Source organism: Takifugu rubripes, chromosome 17 (genome assembly GCF_901000725.2).
Source record: "Takifugu rubripes chromosome 17, fTakRub1.2, whole genome shotgun sequence".
NCBI classification, from domain to species: Eukaryota; Metazoa; Chordata; class Actinopteri; order Tetraodontiformes; family Tetraodontidae; genus Takifugu; species Takifugu rubripes.
This window is the reverse complement of record NC_042301.1, coordinates 7,394,969-7,408,906: the sequence shown is the minus strand read 5'-3', so window position 1 is coordinate 7,408,906 and position 13,938 is coordinate 7,394,969. Positions and strand designations below refer to the sequence as shown.

The 13,938-nt window shown below is 47.8% G+C and overlaps 1 protein-coding gene across 2 annotated transcripts in view; it reads right to left on the bottom strand.

Annotated features, from left to right (window-relative positions):
* ctnna2 (catenin (cadherin-associated protein), alpha 2) overlaps positions 1-13,938 on the bottom strand; it is a 233,440-nt gene that overhangs the window by 177,579 nt on the left and 41,923 nt on the right. The gene's annotated exons all lie outside the window — the stretch shown is intronic.

The window sequence follows — 13,938 nt, the reverse complement described above, 5'->3', positions numbered from 1 at the left end:
GTGTGCACAAAGTGACCTAAAATTCCTGGCCTGTGTTCTACATTGTGTCTTTACACAGAACCCCTTTAGGCCTTCCACTCCATCTGTCCTGTCTTCTCACTGAGGTCCTGTCCCTAAATAAGAACTTCCATTCTAAGCTGTCGGGACTGTTCCGACCGAGCTCACTGAGGGTAGCTCTCTTCACAATGATGCAAGACATGATCAAGGAGCTGATGTGTGCATGGCTCACCGTATTTGTTCTCATGTTCATCCCATCTTGCTGACTTACTGGATGACTCTTTCCGTGCTGTGCAGCATCTTTATTCCACCTAATTATCCACAAATGACCCAGTGTCTTCCATTATTGTCAATGAAGCAAAATACACCAAACTCCTGCGCACATACACGTGGACTAAAAGAACAAATAACAAGTGTCACACCTTCAACCACGTGTGCACATGCCACTGCAGGTACATTCATGCACACCAACATGACTGCTTGGGTTAAACAGGTCAGGCTGAATTAATCCAGCACCTTCATCAGCCTCCCCTTCTCTGTGCTCCCCCTTCATATCCTCCCTCTCTGTTGTCCCCTTTTCTGTTCTCCCTCTTTCTGTCCCTCTCCCTGTACTCCCTCGCTCTCTCCTCTGACCTTTCTGTTCTCCTCTTTCCTTCCTCCCTCTCGCTGTCCTCCCCCCTTTCTGTCCCCCACTTTCCTAAGACAGTGACATTGGGTGGAACACCAACACAAACCATGTGTTAGCATGTTAATTATCAATTAGACGCAGGTCTAGCCTGAGGACCGATAGAGTAGACAACATAACCACAACATGACATGTAATTTCCCCAACATATTTACTTGATAAATGTTTTTTTTTAATGGGGCGATAAAATATTGTCATTCAACCCCCCCCCCCCCAGTATAAGCAAACGTGCAGCTTAATGGCGGCAGAGGTAAAAATGTCTGAACTTTTGGGAACCAGGATCCCTGAGGGAAAGCATTGTCACATTGTCTCCATCCAGAATAGCCTTATTTAATAGCTTTACTGGCTGCACGAGGAATGCTGGAAATCTCACATTAATTGTTGTAAATGCTGTGCCATTTACAAAGAAACACTGAAATGCCTGATGGCACCACAAGCAAACAACACTGTATAAAGATAAAGCAAATACATGAATCTGAATCTGTTGCATGCCCTGCTCAGACACCAAAGTCTTATAATATATTAGCCTCATATATTAACCCTCATAAGTGAGGGCAAGTTAATATATAATTCTCCCAGTGTACTGGTGTAACACGTCTTTCCACAAGTACCAGTATGTGACCAGTCAACACATAACTTCAGCAAGCTCATTGTGCACAGTGCATGGGAGCACAATGTGTTATCATGGCGATTCAAAACACTAAGTCACTTAAACACATTCTGACCTTAATAGCACTCAGTGTTGGAGTTATTCCCTTTATTTAGTTAAACCTAACTTTTTTACATCAACTCCACCTTGTTTTCCTCAGGGAGAGAGAGGAAGATAGAATTTGAATTTTGAAAAGAGCTTTATTTAACACTCTTACAAAAGAACATTAGATTCAGATCCTTTATTGTCCCACACGGGGAAATTTACAGTGCAACAACAGCAAGAGCACGCATAGAAAAATAAGATAAAATCAAATAGAACAGGATTTGGAATATACAAAGAGGATGTATATTTACAATAATCCAGATAAATGGATACTCGGCCTCTGTGTACCTGTACATAGTACAGAGGGTGAATACAATATACATATCAGAATATATAATATTCAGATTGTGCTAGCGGGTGTTATGTTTATTGTGCAGTCTGACAGCAGCCAGCAGGAAAGATCTGCGATACCTCTCCTTCACACAGCGAGGGTGGAGCAGCCGCTCACTGAAGGAGCTGCCCAGTGCTGACAGGGTGTCCTGTAGGGGGTGGGACGTGTTGTTCAACATGGATGACGGCTTAGCCATCATCCTCCCGTTTCCCACCACCTCCACCGAGTCCAGGGGACATCCCAGGACAGAGCTGGCCCTTCTCACCAGTCTATCCATCCTCTTCCTGTCCCTGTCCGTGATGCTACTGGACCAGCAGACTATCCAGTAGAAGATGGCTGATCCCACCACAGAGTCATAGAAAGTCCTCAGGAGGGGTCCCTGCACCCCAAAAGACCTCAGCCTCCTGAGCAGGAACAGTCTGCTATTGCCCTTCTTGACAAGGGCATCTGTGTTGTGTGACCAGTCCAGGTTATTGTTGAGGTGAACACCCAGGTACTTGTAGGACTCCACCACGTCAACATCCGTTCCCAGGATGTTCACTGGTGCAGGCGGGGGGTTGTTACGCCTGCGGAAATCCACCACCAGCTCCTTGGTTTTGCCAGCGTTGATCTGGAGGTTGTTCCGCAGGCTCCAGTCCACAAAGTCCTGAATAAGTTCCCTGTACTCCGTATCGTCCCCATCAGTGATGAGGCCAACAGCAGCAAAGTCATCAGAGAACTTCTGGAGGTGACATGAAGATGTACTGTATGAGAAGTCCGCGGTGTAGAGGGTGAACAGGAAAGGAGCCAGAACTGTTCCCTGTGGGACACCAGTGCTGCAGAGAAGCCAATCTGACTGGGAGCCCTTCACCCTCACAAACTGTGGTCTTTGTGTGAGGTAGTCCAGAATCCATGTTGTGAGGTGGTGATCCACCCCAGCTACCTGCAGCTTGTCCCCCAGCAGCCTGGGCTGGATGGTGTTGAATGCACTGGAGAAATCAAAAAACATGATCCTCACAGTGCTTCCAGCCTTCTCCAGGTGAGTGAGGGCGGTGTGGAGGAGGTAGATGACGGCATCGTCCACCCCGATGCTCGGCTGGTAGGCGAACTGCAACGGGTCCATTAAGGAGCTCACCAGCGGGCGCAGGTGGGCGAGGATGAGTCTCTCCAGCGTCTTCATCAGATGAGACGTCAGAGCTACCGGCCTGTAGCTGTTGAGCTCCTTGGGGTGCGGTGTTTTCGGCACTGGGACGATGCAAGACGTCTTCCACAGCTGTGGCACTCTCCCCAGCTTCAGGCTCAGGTTGAACATGTGACTGAAGATCCCACACAGCTGGTCTGCGCAGGACCTCAGGAGCCTGGAGCTGATGCCGTCCGGACCTGTCGCTTTCCTGGCCCTGTTCTTCTTCAGGGCCTTCCTCACCTGGTGTGGTGTGAGGGACAGGCTGGAGCAGGGAGGTGTTGGTGGGGGGGATGGGCATGGGCCAGGGTGTGAAGTGTCGGGAATGTATGGGCTGAAGTTTATGAGAGAGGGGGAGGGGGGACAGGAGTTTAGTTGTCCTTCTCCTGTCTGATCTTCCTCCTCAGTTCCCTCTGCACAGACTTCAGCTCCTCCTTGTCTCCAGACACAAAAGCCCTCTTCTTCTCCTTCAGGAGGGCCTTTATGTCTGGGTGATCCAGGGCTTGCTGTTGGAGAAGCTCCGTACAGTCCTGGTGGGTACGGTGTTCTCCACGCAAAACTTAATGTAGTCCGTGATGCAGTTGGTGAGGTTGTCAATGTCCTCCCCATGGGCGTCGCTGAATACATCCCACAGGGTTGTGTTGAAACAGTCTTTCAGGGCCTCCTCAGCTTCTTCGGACCCTTTCTTCACTGTGGGTGACAGCAGGCTGCCTCTGCACAAGAGGTTTGTACACAGGCTGGAGGTGTACAAGGTTGTGGTCAGCACAGCCCAGGGGAGGGAGTGGGAGAGAGTGGTGTGCCTTCTTGGTGTTGGCATAGAAGAGGTCCAGTGTTTTATTGTCCCTGGTGTGGCATGTGACGTACTGGGTGAATTTGGGCAGAGAAGATGATGGAGAGGCATGATTGAAGTCTCCAGAGATGAGGAGGAGGGCGTCAGGGTGCTGTGTCTGCAGCCTGCTCACTGCTGAGTGTGACGGGTGCAGTTAGGACCCAAATGCAGCACTCTGAAAAGCTGGACCGTAGTAAAGACTTTTATTAACCCACGGGCAAACAGGAACTCAGGCAGACCAGGAAACACAGAAAATAGTCCGTTCCTCCAGCTCTGGGCCCGCACAAAGTCTAGGAGTTGCAGGCTCGGGGAGTGGGGCGAGCAGCAGCGAAGTCGGGGCCGGGCGGAGAAGTCTAAACCAGGTGAGCAGACAGGAACCAGAGACGCTGAGGCAGAAGTCGTAGTCAGGGGCAGAAAGCAGGTAGGTTGTCCGGGGAACGGGCAAGGCAGGCAGAACGAAGACAGGCAGGGTCGGCAACGGGCAATCCGGCAGGGAAACAACGCTGGAAAGTCTTGCATGGACGCAGAGGAACAATCTGGCACTGAGTGAGTGTGAGGCTGGAGAATATATACACTGGTAGGTGAGCTGATTGATGAGTGAGGGCAGGTGTGTGATCAGTGACTGAGAGCAGGTGTGTGATCAGTGACTGAGAGCAGGTGTGGTGATCAGAGGGTGTGGTGTGAGCAGGGCAGTGGAAAAGTACTGGGACAGGAGGGAACTGGGGAAAAGGGGCTGTGACAGCTGAGAACAGGACATCACAGGCTGCATCAGCGTTAGCAGAGGGGGGGATGTACAGAACCACCGCGAGGGCATGTGTGAACTCCCTCGGCAGGTAGTGAGGCCTCATGCTAACGGCTAACAGTTCGATGTCCTTACAGCAGTGCTGCTCCTTGATAGTGATGTGCCCAGAGTTACACCATCTATCGTTCACAAACACTGCCAGTTCTCCTCCCTTCCTCTTACCACTCTCCCTGCTTCTGTCTGCCCGTAAAAGAGTAAATCCTTCAAGTTGTGCGGCCGTGTCCGGAATTAGCTCGGTTAGCCAGGTCTCCGTAAACAGCAGCAGGCTGCTCTCCCGGTACTCCCGCTGATGCCGGGTCAGCGCTGCCAGCTCCTCCATCTTGTTGGGGAGAGATCTGACGTTCCCCATGATGATGGAGGGCAGGACGGGTCGATAGCGTCTCTTCCTGGCACAGCGCTCGACCCCGGCGCGGCATCCCCGTTTCCTCCTCCTCAGCTCGGGGGGCACATCGGGTCGCTCCTTGGGCAGCGCCGCAGAGCTCCGCAGGGCGAACAGCTGATCCCTGCTGTAAACAAGCGAGCCGCGGCTCCGCGATGGGTCTCCGGACGCGGTATCGAAAAGTGAAGAAATGAGAAGAACCACCAGTGCAAACTCCATGAGTCTTACGTACATGATGAGGGTAAATGAAACAAACCGAACGCACCAAAAACAAAGGTAGTAGGTGCGGAAAAGAAGAAAAAAGTAAAGGAAAAGCTCGAGGGTGAGCGGGAGCTGTTGTTACAGGCTGCCACTCACGCGGCGCCAGGTACGATTACTGATATAATTTAGATGTTTAAAAACACTCACTCAGAATAAATAGATAAATAAATAATCTATCTATTCTACATGAGTGCCTCTCCAAGCTGCAAAGAGTCACCTGCTAATAAACAAAGGACATGACTAAAACATCAGACCTGCTCAAAAGAGTCCAGATCTCCAGCTGCTTTGTGAAAATTAAAATCAATAATGAGTCTGGACTTGATCATATTAATACACACAGTGACAGGTTCAACAATAAAACCATCTTTTATCTTTTTCCTATGGCTTAAATACACTGCCATCTTGGCCTGCCCTAAAACAAAGTTTAAAAGTTGACACTTTTGCTTCTCCTCTCTAGTGTCACAAAAGGGGCACTTGTCTTCCACCATTTCATTAATGGTTGCTATGAATGAGTTTACTGGGAAGATACTATCAAGGACTCTCCAGTGGATGTCAGCGTGTCTCTTAAAGAGTGGAGGCTTGTACAGCGCCCTCCACTGGGGCCTGCAGACTGGAGCAAGGCCAAAGTAACTTCTCCAGGGCGTGTCAGCTCTCTGGTTCAGTCTGTGCCTGTTCATGATCTTCACCAGCATTTTGTACAGCGTCATTTCAGATGCATCCTGCATAGAACAGATGTCAAGGTTTTCAAAAGGGGACCTGAGCAGTCTTTAAAATCTGGTGCCAGGAAAATGGCAGGGAATGGTTCCTCCTATACCACCGTCGTTATGGATGAGGTCAGGAGCAGGCAGTCATGGCAAGAGAGCTTGGTTGTCCAGTGGTCCAGCGGCTTTTGCAGAGTCCTCTGTGAACATAATCCTAGCCGTGCATCGAGGCAAGAGGGGTCATCCATCTGAGGGCCCGTCAACGCCACCACCTGGCCCAGGGTGACAACTCTAGCATCAACTCCCCCACCCAGCTGGGAAGGTCCAAATTGGTCCTCTGTAGGACTGGCTCCTGATGGATCCAGTACGCTGATTCCGCCTTCCCCCTCCTTTCTTTAACCAACATGTTCCACACCTTAAAAACACTCTTCTAAAAAGAAGGCAGAGGAGATGCACTAATTTCTGATGTGTTCATTAAAAAACAAACTAAAACCTTGACCAAGGCCATTGAAATGCCGCAGAATACAGCAGGACAATGGTCTCCGCAGAGTGTACTTTGGTCCAGTTAGTAAACGCTGCAAGAACTGCAAACGAAAGGCAGCGCTCCTGCTAGCTGAGTGGACCAACCCCTGACCCCCCCTCATCTTTAGGGAGGAAAAGAACACTCTGTGGAATCCAGTGTTGCGTGTCCCAGATAAAACCAACGAAAACCCGTTGAATTGCTGTGAAGTGGGGAGCTTCCGGGTGAGTATTGCGTCACTTCCGGTCTTCTCAATCGTTCGTTGGTTGCATTGTGCACGGGGTGCTGTATTCACTTAATATTGAACACTTGGTGTGTTGTATTCACTTTACTTAAAATTTTGAACACTTGGGACATTCTAGTCACCTGATAACAACAGTGAGAAACAACCCATATTAAACAAATATAGGGCTTCGCCGATTACTAGCGTTAGCATGGCCTCACCGTCTGTTTCACCCGGTGTCTTTGTCTGTTCAGCGTGTGAAATGTTTAGTTACTCCTCTACCTCCCTTAGTGAAGGGAATAGGTGCAGAAAGTGTAGTTTATTTATGGCTATGGAGGCTAGACTTAGCGAGCTTGAGACGCGGTTCCGCAGCTTGGAGTTAGCTGGAGTTGCGTCAAGCAGCCAGGATAAGCTAGCTGCTGCGGAGCCGCCTAGCATAGCTACAGCTAGCGGTCCCCCGGCAGCAGCCGAGCAGCCGGCTAGCCAGGGCGGCTGGGTGGCGGTTCGTAGGAAGCGTAGCCCAAAACAAAGGCCCACGGTGCACCACCAACCGCTTCCCGTTGCGAACCGCTTTTCCCCACTCGGCGACACACCCGCTGAGAAACCGACCCTGGTAATTGGCGACTCTGTTTTGCGCAACGTGAAGCCGACTCCAGCGACCATAGTCAAGTGCATTCCGAGAGCCAGAGCGGGCGACATAGAAGCAACTTTATGGCTGCTGGCGAGACGTAATCGTAAATTTGGTAAAGTTATTATTCACGTCGGAGCCAACGACACCCGGCTTCGTCAGTCAGAGGTCACCAAAATTAACTTGGAGTCGGTGTGTAACTACGCAAAAACGATGTTGGACTCCGTAGCATTCTCTGGTCCCCTCGCCAATCTGGCCAGCGATGAGATGTTTAGCCGCATGTCATCGCTTCGTTGCTGGTTGTCACGGTGGTGCCCCGAAAACCAGGTAGCCTTTATAGACAATTGGAGCACTTTTTGGGGAAAACCTGGTCTGATTAGGAAAGACGGTGTCCATCCCACACGAGATGGTGCTTCTCTCATTTCTAGTAATTTGGCTAATTTTATTAGACCCAAAGTGACCTGACAATCCAGGGTCCAGACCAGGATGCAGAGTTGTAGTCTTACACACCTCTCTGCTGCTTCCTTAGAACCCTCATCCACCAACAATAACATATTTAACACTATAGAGGTAGTCTCTGTTCCACGGTTAAAAGTTCAGCAAGCACAGAGCAGGGGAGCGGTCAATCACCAAAATCTTATTAAAATTAATACTAAAGCACAAGTTGGAGAAACTAATATCACAATTAAATGTGGACTGTTAAATATTAGATCTCTTTTGTGTAAATCCCTGTTAGTAAACGACCTGATAGCAGATCATCACATTGATTTATTTTGTCTTACTGAGACCTGGCTTCAGGAGGAGTAGTATGTTATCTTAAATGAATCTATTCCTCCTACCCATCTTAATTATCATATTCCTCGTGTTACTGGTCGAGGAGGGGGAGTGGCAGCAATCTATCACTCCAAGTTATTAATTAATCCCAGACCAAAACATGGCTTCAGTTCATTTGAAAGCCTGACTCTTGGCATCACTCATCTGAACTGGAAGGCAGAAAAGCCACTTTTGTTTGTAGTTGTATATCGGCCCCCTGCTGGGCCACATTCAGAGTTCCTGTCTGAGTTCTCTGATTTCTTATCTGACTTGGTCCTTAGAACGGACAAAGTCATTATCATTGGAGACTTTAATATCCATATAGACGTTATAAATGACAGCTTTAGAAATGGCTTCATTTCATTACTTGAGTCAGTTGGTTTCCTCCAGCAGATAAACCAACCAACTCATAGCTTTAACCACACCCTAGATCTAGTTCTGACTTATGGTGTTGAGGTAGAACATGTGTCAGTGTTCCCTCAGAACCCAGTCCTGTCAGACCATTCTTTGATCACTTTTACATTTATGATTAAGGATTCTTCTATCCTCATAACAAAGTCTTAATATAGCAGATGTCTTTCAGATAATGCTGTCGCTAAGTTTAAGGAAGCGATCCCTGTGCTGATCCCAGGACAACCGTGTGTTTCCCCAGGGATCAATCATTATAATCTTAGCCCTGCTGAGATTGACTCTATTGCTGAAGGTGCAGCAACCTCACTGAGAATCACGCTTGATTCTGTTGCCCCCCTGAAAAAGAAAATAGTAAAGGTGGAGGTGTGCCCCCTGGTATAATTCACATATCAGGACCCTCAAGCAGAAAGTGCGAAGACTGGAAAGGAAGTGGCATTCTTGTAAAATAGACAGCTATCATGTAGCCTGGAAAGACTGTCTATTAGTTTACAAAAAGGCCCTTCGCAACAGCTTATTTTTCTTCTTTAATTGAGGAAAATAAGAGCAACCCCAGGTTTCTTTTCAGCACTGTGGCCAAATTAACTAAGAGTCACAGTGTTTTAGATCCACGTATCCGTTCTTCCCTTAGTGGTGAACTCTTCATGAGCTTCTTCACTGATAAAGTTCTAGCTATCAGAGAGAAAGCTAACCAGGCCATCCCAAAAACTGGATCATCACCAGATGCGCTGACTGTGGGAACATACAGGGTCTCCAACGAGCCCTTAAACTCCTTCAGCCCTATATATTTTTCTGAGGCGTCATCGCTAATTCAGAAATCCAAGACCACCACGTGTCTTTTAGATCCCATCCCAACACACCTGTTGAAGGATGTTTTACCATTGATAGGCAGTTCTATCCTGGACCAGATCAATGGTTCTTTAGTGACAGGTTATGTACCCCGGTCCTACAAGGTGGCAGTGATTAAGCCGTTGCTTAAAAAACCATCACTGGATCCTGATGTCTTAGCAAATTATAGGCCAATAACCAACCTTCCTTTTATCTCTAAAGTTCTAGAGAAGGTGGTGGTGACTCAGTTACTGGAGCACCTGCAGAGGAACAGCCTGTTTGAGATGTTTCAGTCAGGCTTTAGAGCTCACCACAGCACAGAAACAGCACTTCTTAAAGTCACTAATGATCTTCTCATAGCTTCAGATCATGGACTGGTCTCTATGCTGGTTCTGCTGGACCTCAGTGCTGCTTTTGATACAGTTGATCACAGCATCCTGTTACAGAGACTGGAACATGTGATTGGGATTAAAGGGACAGCACTAGACTGGTTTAGATCATACTTATCTGATAGATACCAGTTTGCTCATGTCCATGGTGTTCCCTCCTCATACAGTAGGGTTAGCCATGGAGTTCCTCAAGGTTCTGTACTTGGACCAATCCTCTTCACATTGTACATGCTTCCCTTAGGGAACATTATTCGGCAGCATGGGATACATTTTCATTGTTATGCTGATGACACTCAGCTCTATTTATCCATGAAACCCGAGGAGACAGAGAAGTTAGTGAAGCTCCAGACCTGTCTTAAAGACATAAAGTCCTGGATGTCTTCAAATTTCCTCCTCCTTAACCCAGGAAAAACTGAGGTCATGGTGTTTGGTCTTGAACCTCTCAGGGATAGATTAGATCACATGATCACTCTAGATGGTATCTCATTAACATCTAGTCTCTCTGTGAGGAATCTAGGAGTAACTTTTGATCAAAATCTCTCCTTCAACTCACACATTAAATTAGTCTCTAGAAGTGCCTTTTTTCACTTGAGGAACATCACAAAGATCAGGAAGCTGCTGACGCGGCATGATGCTGAAAAGTTAGTCCATGCTTTTTGTTACTTTTGTTACTTCCAGGCTGGACTACTGTAATTCTTTATTATCAGGGTGTCCAAACAACTCTTTAAGAAGCCTCCAGTTGATCCAAAATGCTGCAGCCAGAGTTCTGACAGGTATTGACAAAAGAGATCACATAACTCCTGTAATGGTGTCGCTTTATTGGCTGCCCGTTAAATTTAGAATAATTTTTAAAACCCTTCTTTTGACCTACAAGGTCCTCAGAGGCCTAGCTCCATCCTACCTGGAGGAGCTAGTGATACCTTATCAGCCCAATAGACCGCTCCGCTCTCAGAATGCTGGTCTACTTGTGGTTCCCAGAGTTTCTCGGAGTAGAATGGGGGGCCAAGCATTTAGCTACCAGGCCCCCCTGCTATGGAACCAGCTCCCTGTCCAGGTACGGGAGGCTGACTCCATCGCCACTTTTAAGATCAGACTTAAAACCTACCTCTTTGAAAAAGCTTATTGCTACTAATTCTGTAGTTCCAGTTACTATCATAGACAGACAGATTATCATACTTAGGGGGTCGTCTAATCATTAGGTCACATCTTAGCTATGCTGCTATAGGCCAAGGCTGCCGGGGTCTGGAAACATGATCACCTGACAGGCCTCTGTCACCCCAATGGGTCATAGTTTCCTCTCCTCTCCTCTTCTTTCCTCTCCTTTCCTCCTCCTCATCAAGCAGACTAGTTATGCTGATTCTTGTGTAGTTTTTCTGCCCCCCCCCCAACCTCTCTATTTATTTACAGGTATCGCCGCCTTCGGAGCTGCATAATGACCTCCGGCCCCGCTGAAGTGATTGTATATCGTATTTTTGTGTGTTTCTGTGCTCTGTGCCTCTCCTCTCCCTCTCCTCTCCTCTCCCTCTCCTCTACCTCCCCTTCACTCTACTTCTCCTCTCCTCTACCCTTCTCCTCTCCTCTACCCCTCTCCTCTACCCCTCTCCTCTCCTCTCCTCTCCTCTCCTCTCCTCTCCTACCTATTCTATCCTCTACCTGTCCTCCCCTTCTCCTCTCTCTTTACCCAGCCGGCCATCAGCAGGAGGGTCCCCCTACATGAGCCTGGTCCTGCTCAAGGTTTCTTCTTGTTAAAGGGGAGTTTTTCCTTGCCACTGTTGCTTGTCTAGGGTCAGGCCCTGAGATTCTGGAAAGCGCCTTGAAACAATTTTGATTGTATAAGACGCTATATAAATAAAGATTGATTTGATTTGATTTGATTTGAATCTGGCTAAGGAGAGGAGCCAGAGGGTCAGCACACATCATCTTGTGCCACAGGCGGGAGGACACCATATTGTTCACAATGAGTGTTCGACCTCTAAAGGACATCTTTGGGAGAAGCCACCTCCACTTCTCCAGCCAACCTTCAACTCTTTCAAGGGAAACTTCCCAGTTTTTCCCCATAAAGTCCTCTTCCCTAGGAAGAACCCAAGGTCCCGTATTTCTCCTGTCTTCCATTGAAGACCCCTGGGTAGTGTGAGACCTCCCTCAGCCCCCTTCCAGCCATCAGAGCCTCGCTCTTTCTCCAGTTCACCTTGGCTGATGAAATAAAACTAAATTAATTAATAATGTTTGTTGAAACATAAATGTCTTCCTGTGAATTGGTTAAAACAATGTGGAGACAATTTAAAAGGCACCCCTTTCTGGATCTCAATGTGTGTACTCAAGCCACCATTGATCTTTAGAACACTCACAATGTCACTATTGAGTGCTCGAACCATGGCTAAAAAGCCAAAGGCAGCGAAGGTCTGCCACATGTACTGGTGTTCAACCTTGTCAAAAGCCTTTTTCTGGTCTATGGAAATAAGATCAGTCAGGGTGGCCAATGAAGTGGAGAGTTCCAAAATATCCCTAATCAAAGTGACATTGCCACTGATGTACCTGTTGGCCATGCAGTAGGTCTGGTCAGGGTGGATGATGGATGACATCACCTCCCTCAGCCTAAGGGCCAGAGCCTTGGACAGGAGTTTGTAATCCGTGCACAGCAGGGACACTGGCCTCCAGTTCTTGAAGTCCTGTAGGTCTCCCTTCTTTGGCAGCAGGGTGATGACAGCTATCTCATCGGCAGTCTGCCGAATGTCAGGCTGTCCAAGACCAAGTCACCATGATAATCTCCCAGAAAGCCTTGTAAAACTCAACCGGTAGGCCATCCAACCCTTTGCTTCACAGTCACTTAACTCGCTTAAAAATGCTATTCTCTCCACTGGGTCCGTGGGAGCATAAACATTTAAACATTTTCTAAAACAGCTTTAAGTTTTCATAAAACACCTGGAATGACTTCATCAACAGTAAAAGAGACAGGTTGAAACCTAGCAAATAAAATCCCCCCCCCCAGACTGGACCTATGGCTTAAAATGGCCTCCCCACTAAAAGCTCTCCTCCATTCACTTTTTATTTTGGAACAACTGTGGATTTCTTGAACTAGCATAATGTCAATATGCTTAATGTCCATTAATATAAAAAGAGCGGCTCTTTTAAAATCACTCCTAGCTCTATTGAGGTTTAGGGTGCTGACATTAAAAACCACACATTGATTAAAAAATAAACAAGGGCAGTGACCACATTCCTGAAAAAAAAAAAACAAGAAACCATCATCATCATCATCATTGATGAGGTGGTTCTTTACCATTAAAACAAGTTTTCTTACACGATAGACCTCCTGATAATTCAGTAAGTCCTCACTAAATCTCACAAAAGAAGAAGATCAGGGAAGAACTCCCCAACATTGGGTAGCTGGGCTCCCTTGGTCTGCTCCAGGAAGCACTTAATTTGACCTGGGGAGTAAACCGCTGTCCTGAGACTGGGAGAGGCCACTCTCTGGCTCAGCTGACACTGGCACCTCTTTGTTTGGGTTATTTGGCCGGCCCGGCCCCAGCAGCAGCAACAGCCATGGCTGGCTGGGCTGATTGAGCCCCACATTTCTCAGGGCAGGGGCGAACCTGATGTCCCTCCAAAGCCAAAACACCTCATGTTCTCTGAGGACGCAAACACCATGTAGTTAAGGCCATCAACATTATGAGAGAAGGACAGGTTCAGGTGACTTTTCTTTGTCTTTGAGGATTGTCTACCTGTCTACTGTGACAAACGATGTGCTTTAGCTTCGGTGACTTGCAGCCCAGACAGACCATCCTGATGGGGATGACCAGCTGCCCATACCAGGACAGCTCCTTCAACAGGGACTCGTTTCTGATGACTGGGGGTACATTGGATATCATCACCTGAGTGGCCGGGTTAGTGAAAGGGAAGATGGTGGTGAAAATGCCGTGTATGACCACCCCTTTCTCCACCAGTTCGCTAACTTTAGCCGTGATATCCACGAGTTTGACCGCATGACAGCTTCTCAAACTCAGCATATGCGCTCCCAACCACCAGCGTGACACTAACCAAACGTGGCACCCACGCACTCACTGACACACAACCTAATCTACAACCCCTCTGCACTCAAAAAATAAGATAACAACTCATGCACACAATTACACACAAGAAAGAATGAACAGAAATCTGCACAGACGTTGAATCACAAAGCGATTCACCCTCAGCTCCTTAATAACACATCAGCTCAGAGAGAGAGAGAAAT